Raw genomic sequence first — 12624 nt, 5'->3', positions numbered from 1 at the left:
ACTTTCAGGCACCCCAATCAGACGTAGATTTGGTCTTTTTACATAATCCCATACTTCTTGCAGGCTTTGTTCATTTCTTTTTCTTCTTTTTTCTTTTGGTTTCTCTTCTCGCTTCATTTCATTCATTTGATCCTCAATTGCTGATACTCTTTCTCCCAGTTGATCGAGTCGGTTACTGAAGCTTGTGCATTTGTCACGTATTTCTCGTGTCATGGTTTTCATCTCTTTCATTTCGTTTATGACCTTCTCTGCATTAATTAGTCTAGCCGTCAATTCTTCCACTTTTTTTTCAAGATTTTTAGTTTCTTTGCGCTGGGTACGTAATTCCTCCTTTAGCTCTGAGAAATTTGATGGACTGAAGCCTTCTTCTCTCATCTCGTCAAAGTCATTCTCCGTCCAGCTTTGATCCGTTGCTGGCGATGAGCTGCGCTCCTTTGCCGGGGGAGATGCGCTCTTGTTTTTTGAATTTCCAGCTTTTCTGCCCTGCTTTTTCCCCATCTTTGTGGTTTTATCTGCCTCTGGTCTTTGATGATGGTGATGTACTGATGGGGTTTTGGTGTAGGTGTCCTTCCTGTTTGATAGTTTTCCTTCTAACAGTCAGGACCCTCAGCTGTAGGTCTGTTGGAGATTGCTTGAGGTCCACTCCAGACCCTGTTTGCCTGGGTAACAGCAGCAGAGGCTGCAGAAGATAGAATATTTCTGAACAGCAAGTGTACCTGTCTGATTCTTGCTTTGGAAGCTTCCTCTCAGGGGTGTACTCCACCCTGTGAGGTGTGGGGTGTCAGACTGCCCCTAGTGGGGGATGTCTCCCAGTTAGGCTACTCAGGGGTCAGGGACCCGCTTGAGCAGGGAGTCTGTCCCTTCTCAGATCTCAACCTCCGTGTTGGGAGATCCACTGCTCTCTTCAAAGCTGTCAGACAGAGTCGTTTGCGTCTGCAGAGCTTTCTGCTGCTTTGTTATTGTTTTCTGTGCCCTGCCCCCAGAGGTGGAGTCTACAGAGACAGGCAGGTTTCCTTGAGCTGCTGTGAGCTCCACCCAGTTCGAGCTTCCCAGCAGCTTTGTTTACCTACTTAAGCCTCAGCAATGGCGGGCGCCCCTCCCCCAGCCTCGCTGCTGCCTTGCCGGTAGATCACAGACTGCTGTAATAGCAATGAGGGAGGCTCCGTGGGTGTGGGACCCTCCCGGCCAGGTGTGGGATATGATCTCCTGGTGTGCCTGTTTGCTCAAAGCGCAGTATTGGGGTGGGAGTTACCCGATTCTCCAGGTGTTGTGTGTCTCAGTTCCCCTGGCTAGGAAAAGGGATTCCCTTCCCCCTTGCGCTTCTCAGGTGAGGCAATGCCTCGCCCTGCTTCAGCTCTCGCTGGTCGGGCTGCAGCAGCTGACCAGTACCGATCGTCCGGCACTCCCCAGTGAGATGAACCCAGTACCTCAGTTGAAAATGCCGAAATCACCGGTCTCCTGTGTCGCTGGCGCTGGGAGTTGAAGACTGGAGCTGCTCCTATTCGGCCATCTTGCTCCGCCCCCCCCCTAAATTTCTTTAGAGATATTAATAATTTCAGGCCGGGCGCGGTGGCTCAAGCCTGTAATCCCAGCACTTTGGGAGGCCGAGGCGGGCGGATCACGAGGTCAGGAGATTGAGACCATCCTGGCTAACATGGTGAAACCCCGTCTCTACTAAAAATACAAAAAAACTAGCCGGGCGTGGTGGCGGGCGCCTGTAGTCCCAGCTCACTACTCTTTCTTTGATTGGTTCTTTCCCTATGTTTTCTCTCTGTCCTCCATTGAGAGCTCTTAGTAGACAGATAATGCATCTCCTGGATCTATCTTGTTTCTTTTTTATTGCTCTAAGTTTTGAAAATGTCCTTGGTTTTATCTAACTGATTGAAGTCGTCAGCTATTTCTTTCATTATTCAGAACTCCTATTAGGTTTTTTCTTATTTTGGGAATTATATGCTTATTTTCCAAAACACCTTTTATGTTTTTAGCTGCTCTTTTAAAAATAGCTGTCAGTGCTTGCTTTATAGAAATACTGTCCTTTCAAATAACTTTGAAGATACTAATTCAATCTTTTCAAAAATTTCCTTCTGTTTCTTCCATGATTTTTTTTTTCTACTTTGGGATCAGTTATATTGTTTGTTAATCTTTACGTTTTAATTTAAACTGTGCTTTTTTATTACTGTGTTTTGATTATGATCGTCTATTCTTGTTTACAAAAGGACTAAGTTGACTATTACAGGTAGCTGATGCGTACTTCTTCAGTAACTGTAAACTGTAGTTGCTTCTTCCCTGAATAATGACGATATATATTTGGAGATGCCAGATATGGGCTAAAAAGTTCAATGGGTAAATGCACATAGGCTTCCTTCCAATCACATGGGCACTGGGAAGACAGGCTAGCTGGGGACTTCTGCAACTGCTCAAGTTAGACAGGCGTTACTCTGGGTGAAGTGCTTTATGCCATTAAAATGTGAATTAATCTGTTAATTAGGATGTTTAAAAAAATTTTAACTGGTATAGATAGCTACCTATGGAATCCCTATATTTATATTGAAAATAAAAATAATAGGTTATTTTTGCTGATTATATAAGGTAGTACCATATGAATAACTTTCCAGTTCAATTCAAAGCTTAAGTTTTTTAATGTACTCTGACTATAAGAGGATTTAAAAGTACAGTTGTGGATGGAAACAATTATCTTTCTTTTTAAAAAAGAAATTAAAAAAGAGTATATATTTAGTTGTACTTTTTTCAATGGAGGGGAGAGCACAGAAAAATCATGATGTTGGATATGTACCTAGATCATGTAGGTACCTATGTACATAAACTTTGTTCTGCCCTTAGCTATTTATGAAATTAATTTCATTTTTATACAAATTCCTCCCTTTTACTTATTGGAGTGAGCTTTCCTCTTTATAGCAAATCTTTCCCTGATTAGAATACCATATGCAAATTAAGACAGTGCATATCTACACTTTATAAAAAGCTTTGGCCTTACTTCAGTGCAAGTTAGATTTTATATACCACTGCCACGTTTGATGCATGTTGATTCGAATTCAGGCTTCTAAGCTTTGGTGAGGAGAAGCTGAAAGGCAGACGCTGAAGAGGGATCGGAAGCTGACATGAGGGAGCCAACTCAAGGAAACGGAGACATTTCTCCAGGCTTGGAGGCACTTTCACATTCCATATACTTTTTGGTTCTAAACAAGATGTGAAGGGACACAGGGTCATGGCTCTTCACTGTCTGCTTTCGCACCTTCTTTTTGTCTTGTACCCACAGGGGAAATATTTCTCAACTCTGTAACCTCCTAAAAATGACAGCAGGTTTAGGACTGCTTGTCTGCCGGGGGACTCCCAAGAGAACCTATGGCCAGTTTTTCCTGTCTTTTCAAAGTCTACAATCATTTTAAGATTGAATCACTCCAGGGGCACCAAAGTCAGACTTATTTGCAACTTGGCTGTTACTAGATGTTCATAAAACAAGAGAGAAAAATAGCAAAATTAAAAGCTATTGGATTAGGGCAAGCAAACATATCAGACTCATGTTGATTGCAAAAGTAATGGCTCTGGTTCTGTCATCACTGAACATGTTAAAAACAGTAAAGACACTAAGAGGTACTCAGCCTTCTTACATGGGTCCAAGTATGATATCATCTATCCTTGCTTCCTGCTTTTCATTCGTGACTAGATAAATATCATGATCATCATCATCAACATTGTCATCAGTTTAGAACTATCTGAATAGACGTCTGAAACAGACCTCTGGGAGCATTTTCATCTCCAGTTACAACAGGATGATTATTCATACTGTTAAAATTGACTTGCACATAAAAACGCCTGACCTAGCTGAAAGTTCCTAATAATAATGCTTTATACTTGCATAGGGCTCTTAATGTTTCAAAAGATTTTCATATCCATTTTCCTAATTTGAGCCTCAACACAACCAGATTTGGGAAGTAGATTCTAAATATCATCTCCCTTTTACAGATGAGGACTTAGAAGATTTATTAATGACTTATCTGAGGTCAGTCCACCAGGCTTAAGCTTAGACTGCATCCTAGGCGTTTCTTCTTGGGCTCAGCGAGATAACACAGTCTCTTTTTCCTAGATATGTGGAGGCCAAAATCTTTGGATTGCAATAAACATAATCTCAAAACCTTGAGTTTACTTCTGAGAAGGTGGAATATGTTGTTCTTTGTCATTTCTGTTCTGAGTTCTCTATAAAACCTTGGTGATGAAGCATGGGAAGGCCCAGGACACATTACAGGCTTAAGTTCACCAATGCTGATTCCTAGTTGTGTTGTTACATTGGAAAGAATACCTTGAAAACAAGTTGGCTTCTGGACCAAGCTTTTTACTCTACTCAGTTTTCCCTCACAGACAGTAGATTTGGTAATGAGTACCTGCACAACCTCTTTGTTTTCTTTATAGATATGTGGTTAAAAATGGTTTTTAAGAATGATTATTGTGGTTGTTTCCCCAGTACCCATTATCTTCTCTTAGTAACCACCAATTTTCATTCAGTTATCCACATCTCCCCCAGGAAGCCAGGTGCTTTGGGGAGTCCCGATTTGCTATTTTGTTATCCTGACATAATTACTAACAGCTTTCTCTGTTTCTCTCAAAAGTATCTTGTTTGGATAACTAATTAGTCACCTTAATTTGTGGAGAAGTTAACCCTACTCTTCACTGTAGTGTCGGGGCATGTGATATAATTCAAACTTCAAGCCTTAGCTAGTAGTGAAATCTCAAATTTGGTCAAATATGTTGATTCAGGGATGAACCTGGGAGTGAATGTGAACCAACAAAACAAAAAACAAACGTTTGCTGGGGGTTCACAAGAAAGTAGTTTCCTTGCTTTTCTTCAACAGCTTTGGATTAATCCTTTGTAGAATGGACCAAAAAAAAAAAAAAAAAGCACATAGTGCTGGGAGTTGCTGCCAACTATTTTGCATCTAAAAGTGGGATCCAAGTGGAAGATGAAGCTGACACAGTGGCAGGCAGCATTTGTCAAGATAAGCTAGGTTATGCCGAAGTAACAGCTCCAAAATCCCTGTTGCTTAGCCAAACCGAGTTTATTTCTCACACCAGCTCTCCAGCAAGTGTTGCCAGAGGCCTTTCCACATAGCTTTTTGGGAACTTGGGCTGACTGAGGCTCCACCATCTTACCATGCCACCATCTTTGGTTTCTGGCTGCACTGAGGCAGAGGAAGGGAATGTTGCTGTAGAGCTTTGGGACCAAAGTAACACCTAAAGTAACACTTTGCTATTGCCTAAGAAAGTGCTGTCTGGTGGAAATTTAATGCAAGCCAGAAATGTAATAATTTTGACTATATTATTATATTTATTGTTGATTGTTGTTGCTGTTATCAAAAAAATTTTGGGGGGGCATAGGGTCTTGCTCTGTTACCTAGGCTGGAGTGTGGTGGTATAATCGTAGCACACCGCAGCTTCCAATTCCTGGGCTCAGGCCATCCTCCCACCTCAGCCTCCTGAGTAGCTGGGACTATAGGAATGGACTGCCATGCCTGGCTAATTTCCAAATTTTTTTCTGTAGAGGCAGGGTGTCACTATGCTGCCCAGGCTGGTCTCAAACTCATGGGTTCAAGTGATCCTCCACAGGCATGAGCCACTGTGCCTGACTGTTATTACTAAATTTGAAGGTGGTTCTTGTCTGCTAAGATTTATTTGTTTATTTATTTATTTTAATGTCTAAGTTAGGGCATAATTTGCCTATAGTAAAATTTATCCTTTTTGTAAGTTTGTGAGTTTTGACAAACACATTCAGTCATGTGACTACCATTACAATCAAGATTTAGAACAGTTCCATCACCTCTCAAAGTCACCTTGTGCACTACACTTTGTAGTTAACCAGGTACACCCATTCTCACCATCTGGCAACTGCTGATCTGTTTTCTGACCCTATGGTTTTGCCTTTCAAGAAGGTCACATAAATGGAATCATAGAATATGTCATTTTTTGTCTGGCTTCTTTCATTTAGCATCATGCATTTGAGATTCATCCATGCTATGATGTGTATCAATAGTTTGTTCCTTTTTTATTGCTAAACAGTCTTCTACTTATGGATGTACTGCAGTTTGTTCATTCATTTCCCAGTTGAGGGACATTTGGGTATTTTTCCAGTTTTTGATGAGTGTAATAAAGCCAGTATAAACAGTCATGCACAGGTTTTTGTGTAAACATAGGCTTTCATATCTCTTGATTAACTACTTAAGAGTGGAATAGCTAAGCCATATGATAAATTCATGCTTAATTTTATAAAAAACTGCCAAATAGTTATCCAAAGTGACTGTATCATTTTGCATTAATACCAGAAATATATGAGTGTTCCAGTTGCTCCACACCCTTACCAGTGCTTGATAGTATCAGTATGTTTTTTTTTTGAACCATTCTCCTAGGTGTGTATGTACATATATTAACCAGTTTTCTAGTAGCCATTTTTATTTTAAAAAGCAAAAATAAACAAGTGAAATTAGTTTTAATAATATGTTTTACTAAGCATAAGACATGCAAAATATTATTTCAACAAGTAATTAATGTAAAAATTAATGAGATATGTTATGTTCTCTTTTTGTATGTCATGTCTTTGAAATCTGGTATGTATTTTATTCTTGCAGCATATCTTGATTTGGACTAACCACCTTTCAGGAGTTCAGTAGCTGCATGTGGACAGTGCAGGTCTAGATTTAACCATGTGGGCCCACCTAATTGTGAGTAGGCTAGCAGAATGTAATATCCTGTGTGTTCCAGAAATGTTGGTGAGCACTGGTAATGTCTGTCACAAAAGCAGAATGAGAAGAAAGAAGGAATTCATGTCCTTTATGATTATTATTAAATTATGAAATTGAACCAAATCTGAAAGTTTTCTAAGATAAGCCTTAGTTTCTAGTTATGACAGACAGTAAATGCCACATATATTAAGTCCATTTGAATTGGCTTATTCTGTTCTTTGAAAATCGCTCTAATATAATTTTTCATTGCACAAGTAAGTATGTGCTCTATGTAGAAAAATGAAAAAATCCAGATAAGCTAAAAAGAGAAAATAAAAGTCACCTGGAATCTCAAAGATGATATTTGCTGTATATCATTTGAGATATGTGTATATAAAGTGTGTGAAAGTACAAGTGTATAAGTGAAAACAAGGGAACTGCTATAGACTGAATCGTATTCCCCCAAATTCATGTGTTGAAGCCCTGACCCTCCATATGACTGAATTTGAAGACAGAGCTTCTAAAAGATAACTAAGTTTAAATTAGGTTATAACAGTGGAGCCCTACTTCAGTAAGACTCTAGCCTTACAAAAGGAGAGATTTCCCTCTCTCTTTCCCTCCATATCCTCTTTGCCATGTGGGGACCCAGTAAGAAGGCAGCTGTCTACAAGCTAGGAAGAAAGCCCTCACCAGAAACTGAATTGGCCAGCAACTTGATCTTGGACTTCCCAGTCTCAAGAATGATGAGAAATAAATTTCTGTTGTTTAAGCCATTCAGTCGTGGGTATTTTGTTATGGTAGTTGGAGCTGACTAGTAACAGGAACATTCTCTATATTATTATTTTTATCACCTATTTTTTCACTCAACAGTTTAAAAACATCTTTCCATGTCAATAAATAGATTCCTAAGATATCATTTTAAATTATTGTATGTAATATTCAATTTTATGGAGGTCTTGCAATTTACTCAACAAGTAAATTCTATTTAGGTTGTCCAGAATAATTTATAGTTTAAATTGGGGCAGGAGCAGAGGTGGTGTCTATTTTGGAATACCTTCTTATTTGAAGCAAAAGCAGAGTATCTGGAAATTCTGCCTTCTTTTGCACCTCTCATTTTTACTTCTGGGCTCCTCTCAGTTCTTTCAGTTGAATAGATAGGAATAGAGAGCTCACATGGTATCTGGGTGATTAGTAAAACAAAAAATTAGATTTCTATAAAGTTTTTGCTAATTTTTTTCTCATTGCCTTGATTGTCTTGTATTTATTACCAGTAATAATTAGGTAAGTAGGTTATTCAAGGTGTTCTACGTGCAACTAGAAGATAATTAGTGATACAGAGAATAACAAATAAAGTTTTAAAAATCTGCAAGTAAGGATGTCATCGTAAAGTGCAAGATGAATCAGGTCCAGTCTTGTAGGACATTTATTTGAAAACAGAAGCCATTGTAAAATGTACGGAGAGAAATTGATTGAATGTGCTGAGATTATCTATCTGTTTTTCCTTTATTGGCTGCTGTGACCATTTGGAATTTTCAGTGACCTCCAATGCTTGGCTTTCTGCTATGTGGCTATGGTAGGCACAGGGGTGATATTAAAAATATTTAACAACTGGTGAGGCAGTGGCACCAACCAGTCAGAAAAGACCCTAGCCTGAGACAACAGCTTTCGCCAAACCAGTGTGTAAGGGCTGGGTAGCTGCCCTGAGTGGGAAAAATAAACAAACATGCACATTTAAAAAACAGCAACAACGAAAATCCTTGGACCTTTTGTTTATTTTATTCCAGGAAAAATGTTTTAGGTATAAAGCCTTCTTTTTGGTTTTAATCTTTCACGTGCTTCCTGTGACACTGCTGAGGAAATGACAATTTCCTACAAAAATAAACAGTAAATAGCTACTCCCTTTCAGCCAGGGATTATCCAAATTCAGAGAAAGGGATTGATATCCTGAATATGTGAAGAACCCTTACAGTTCTACATAGAAACAAAAGACCCACTAAAAAAGAACCCACTCTAAACAGGCCATTCACACACACACAAAGATGTAAAATAAGTATACAAAAGGTGTTTCAGCTCCCATCTGCTCATTAGAGCAGAGAAATGCAGATTTTAAAAATACCTGTATTTTACTTGGCTAACATCTGTTAAGTGGATAACTTGAGTCAGGTACTTTTTTCTTATTTAATGCAAACAAAATTCCTGTGAGGTGGGCACTATTATAATGTCCATTTTATAGACAGGGAATCCGAGGCTCAGAAAGGTTAAAATGCCTGAGGACACAGCTAATAAGTGGTGTGCAGAAAAGTGCTGTTTTATATTTTGCAATTTGCAGAGTAAATGATACATATCAAAATGATAAATAAGCATGCTTTGACCCAGCAATTTCACCTACAAAAGTTTTTATTCATGCTTTGACACAGCAATTTCACATACAAAAGTTTATCCCAGGGAAATAAATTGGGTAAGTACATAAACGGCTTTTATAAGGACATTTAGTGTTGTATTGTTTACAGTGGCAAAAAATTGGAAACAATCTAAACGTTCTTCAAAAGGGGATTGGTGAAATACATAAAGACATATCAATACAATGTTAACCAGAGCAGCTCTTAAAAATAATGACATAGATCAATATGATTTGGCTTGGAAACTTGTGGCTTGCCTACGGTACAGTATATTGTTCAGAGTGGGAGGCGGGTTATAAAATAGCATGTAAGTTATAATCCCATTTTTGTAAAAGGAATTATCTTTAGTTAAGCAGGGGAAAATCTCTGAATGTATATGCTGCGGTTATCCTTGTGGAGGGGCTAGATTATAACAGAGCCCATCAGTTTATATTTCTGTATATTTGAATATTCTTTTTTGGAATAACTATTTGAAGCACAAAAAAGGCAACAAATATTGTCGCATGCTGGAATGCACAAAGCAGAACAAATGCACTACGAGTACAAGAACGCTCCCAGGGCAACTGAAAGAAGATCAGAGAAGGCACACACAGGAGAAAGATGTGATAGAAGACTCAACACACAGAGTAGGGTTATGCAGAAGAAAGGCAGTGAAAAGCAGAGGAAAGGGAGATGGGAGGGAGAAAGGGTAAAAAGAACGAAGCGGATGAGCAGGAAAGCAGAGTAAAGGGAGACTGCTGAAACTGTAGAGGAGTTGTAACAAAGGTCAGCAGAACCTTGGTGGCGTCAGGGAAGGTGCAACTGGGACTTTGCTAAGGACAGTTAAGATAGTTAACTGTAGGTGTGTGTGTATATATATATATATATATATGTGTGTATATATATATATATAACTAAGGACAGTTAAGATAGATAAGAGCATGGGCGCTAGGGTAAAGCAGTACAGTTAGTGCTTTCTGTATGTGTTCCCCTATGTGTCCCATCCTCCCTTGTAAGTAGGTAGGGGTCACAAGACTCATTCTTGTCATTGGACTGTGAGAGGAAGGGCTGAGGCCCTTAAAGCTTGCAATGCCTCTTTCATTACCCCATGCAGAAGTCATGGGTGTCATATGTTTCATGATGGCCTGACTAGAAGGAGTCACCAATTCCCAGGGGCCAAGATGTGATCAAGAAATAACCTTTTGTTGTGTTAAGATACTGTGATTTGGGAGTTTGCCTGTTATGAGAGCTAGAATTTCTTGCTCTAATATGCGTTGTCATATACTAGCTGTCTGACTTTGGATAGATTACTTAACTCTCTGAACATCTGTTATTTCATCTGTCAATGGAAATAATAATAGCACCTATTTCACATGGTCATTGGAGGATTACATGGGAAAGTGTACAGTGTTAGGCACAAAATATTCAATATGTGTTATCATTGTTATTATTTTCATTTATAGCAGGAGTTGATAAATAAATTCCCCAAACGGGCAGCAACAAGGACAGGGAATTGTGAAGAGATGAGAGCAGGGCTGATCCAAGGAGATATTGTGGGACATATTAACAAAAGGTGTGGAATCTGGACTTGTAACTAAAGAGGGCTGAAGATATAGACCCAAATATCTCTGGCTAGAGAATTGTGAACTTCTATGAGGAAGCATGAAGCTGTCATATGTGGAGGTTAACTTATAGAGATAAGCTAGTTATGATTAGGTGCATCTCCATAAACATGTTTACTAAATTTTCATCATAATGAAATATGTTACATTATATAATGTCTTTTTCCAACATTTCAGTTGAAGTGGCCATAGAAAGTATTAGATGTGCCTAATATTACAGAAATATTGGTTGACCCTTTGGTCTTCCAAGTGATCTTAGGGCAAGGACTCAGGCTGCCTTCTCCCTTGACTAATTAGGGCAGAGGGAGGACTATGTGAGTGGGCCAGCGTGTGCCCCTGTGGTGGATTGGTGGTCAAAGGGGGATGTTATATATATAAATCCAATAAATACAGCATATGATGAATTCAGGGTAACTTGGTAGTGCTATTCTCCCTTTATTGCTTTTCCTTTTTGAAAAGTAGCATATTTGCAATTAGCAAGTATAACAGATGTCTTATTGAGAGCTGTGCCATAATTGTATGGTTATTTTGAGTGCAGTGACTATTTACAGGAGTAATCATGGTGGACCATGGCCTCCAATTCCCGAGCTCAAGTGATCCTCCTGCCTTAGCCTCTGGAGTAGCTGAGACTACAGGTGCACCCCACTGTGCCCAGCTTGATTTTTAAAATAAAATCAAATTGTTGATTTTTGAGAGAACAAACGGTTTAAGTTACTCCCATTCAGTAGCGGCTGCAAAATTAGGAGGGGGTTTAAGGGTGACAATCTGGTTGTCAGAGTGTGTTGGAAGCTGAGTTTGAATTTGCACATCACTTTACATGGAATGAGAAGATGTCCTCCACCCCCGCCCCACCTTTATTTTTGAGACAGAGTCTCGCTGTGTCACCCAGGCTGGAGTACAGTGGTGAAATCTTCACTCACTGCAACCTCTGCTTCCCAGGTTCAAGTGATTCTCCTGCCTCAGCCTCCAGAGCAGCTGGGATTAAAGGCATGTGCCACCACACCTGGCTAATTTTTGTATTTTTAGTAGAAATGGGGTTTCACCATGTTGGCCAGGCTGGTCTCGAACTCCTGACCTCAAGTGATCTGCCTGCCTCAGCCTCCAAAAGTGCTGGGATTACAGGCCCCACCTCACAGGCCCCACTTTCTAAATAAAAAGGGAGGGGTCTTTTTCTGGGAGGAGATTAAGGCCCGCAGCTCCCCTTTATATGGCCGCTGCTCTTAGGGACTTAATAAATATTTTTTGCTCAATCCATTCTTTCAACAAATGTTTAAAAAGCACCTACTATGTGCTTCAGATATTATACAAAGATAATACAACCTCTGTCCCTAGAATGACCACAGCCCAACAGAGAGACAGGGTGAATTGTGCAAACCCTGGGTCCTCCAAATACTTAAGATTCAGAGCCAGGTTGTCAGAGGTTCTCCTTTGTTCTGGCTGAATAGTAACACTGACAGGGACCTGCCAGTTTCAACTTATTCCAGTTATTTCCAAAAATGAGTTGTTCCAAGTGGCGTCAGTGCACGTTGGAACGTGGGCCCGCGTTATGGTGCTCATGAAGACTGGAAACAAGTGGGACCCCCGCCAGCACCGCTCATGCAACTGCTTCCGCAAACTCCCCTCCAACACTTTCTCCCATCCCAACTCAACTGAGGGACCCGAGACGTTTCTTCTTTGGGCCAATCAGAACCCAGTCAGCATCTCTCTGATGCAACCGTTCCCTTATAAAACGATTAAACGTGGACCAGCTATTTTTATTCGGTCCTATAAAAATAGCTGCCGTCAGTCAGTCCTGGCAGCGAATCAAGGCCTCTGCTCTTCAAGTGCGTGCCCCAGTCGGCCGTGTCCTGATGTTACTTTCCCAGCCATTGGCATTTGGGGGCGCAGCTGGACCCA

Source organism: Theropithecus gelada, chromosome 5 (assembly GCF_003255815.1).
Source record: "Theropithecus gelada isolate Dixy chromosome 5, Tgel_1.0, whole genome shotgun sequence".
NCBI lineage: Eukaryota > Metazoa > Chordata > Mammalia > Primates > Cercopithecidae > Theropithecus > Theropithecus gelada.
This window is presented reverse-complemented; position numbering follows the sequence as displayed.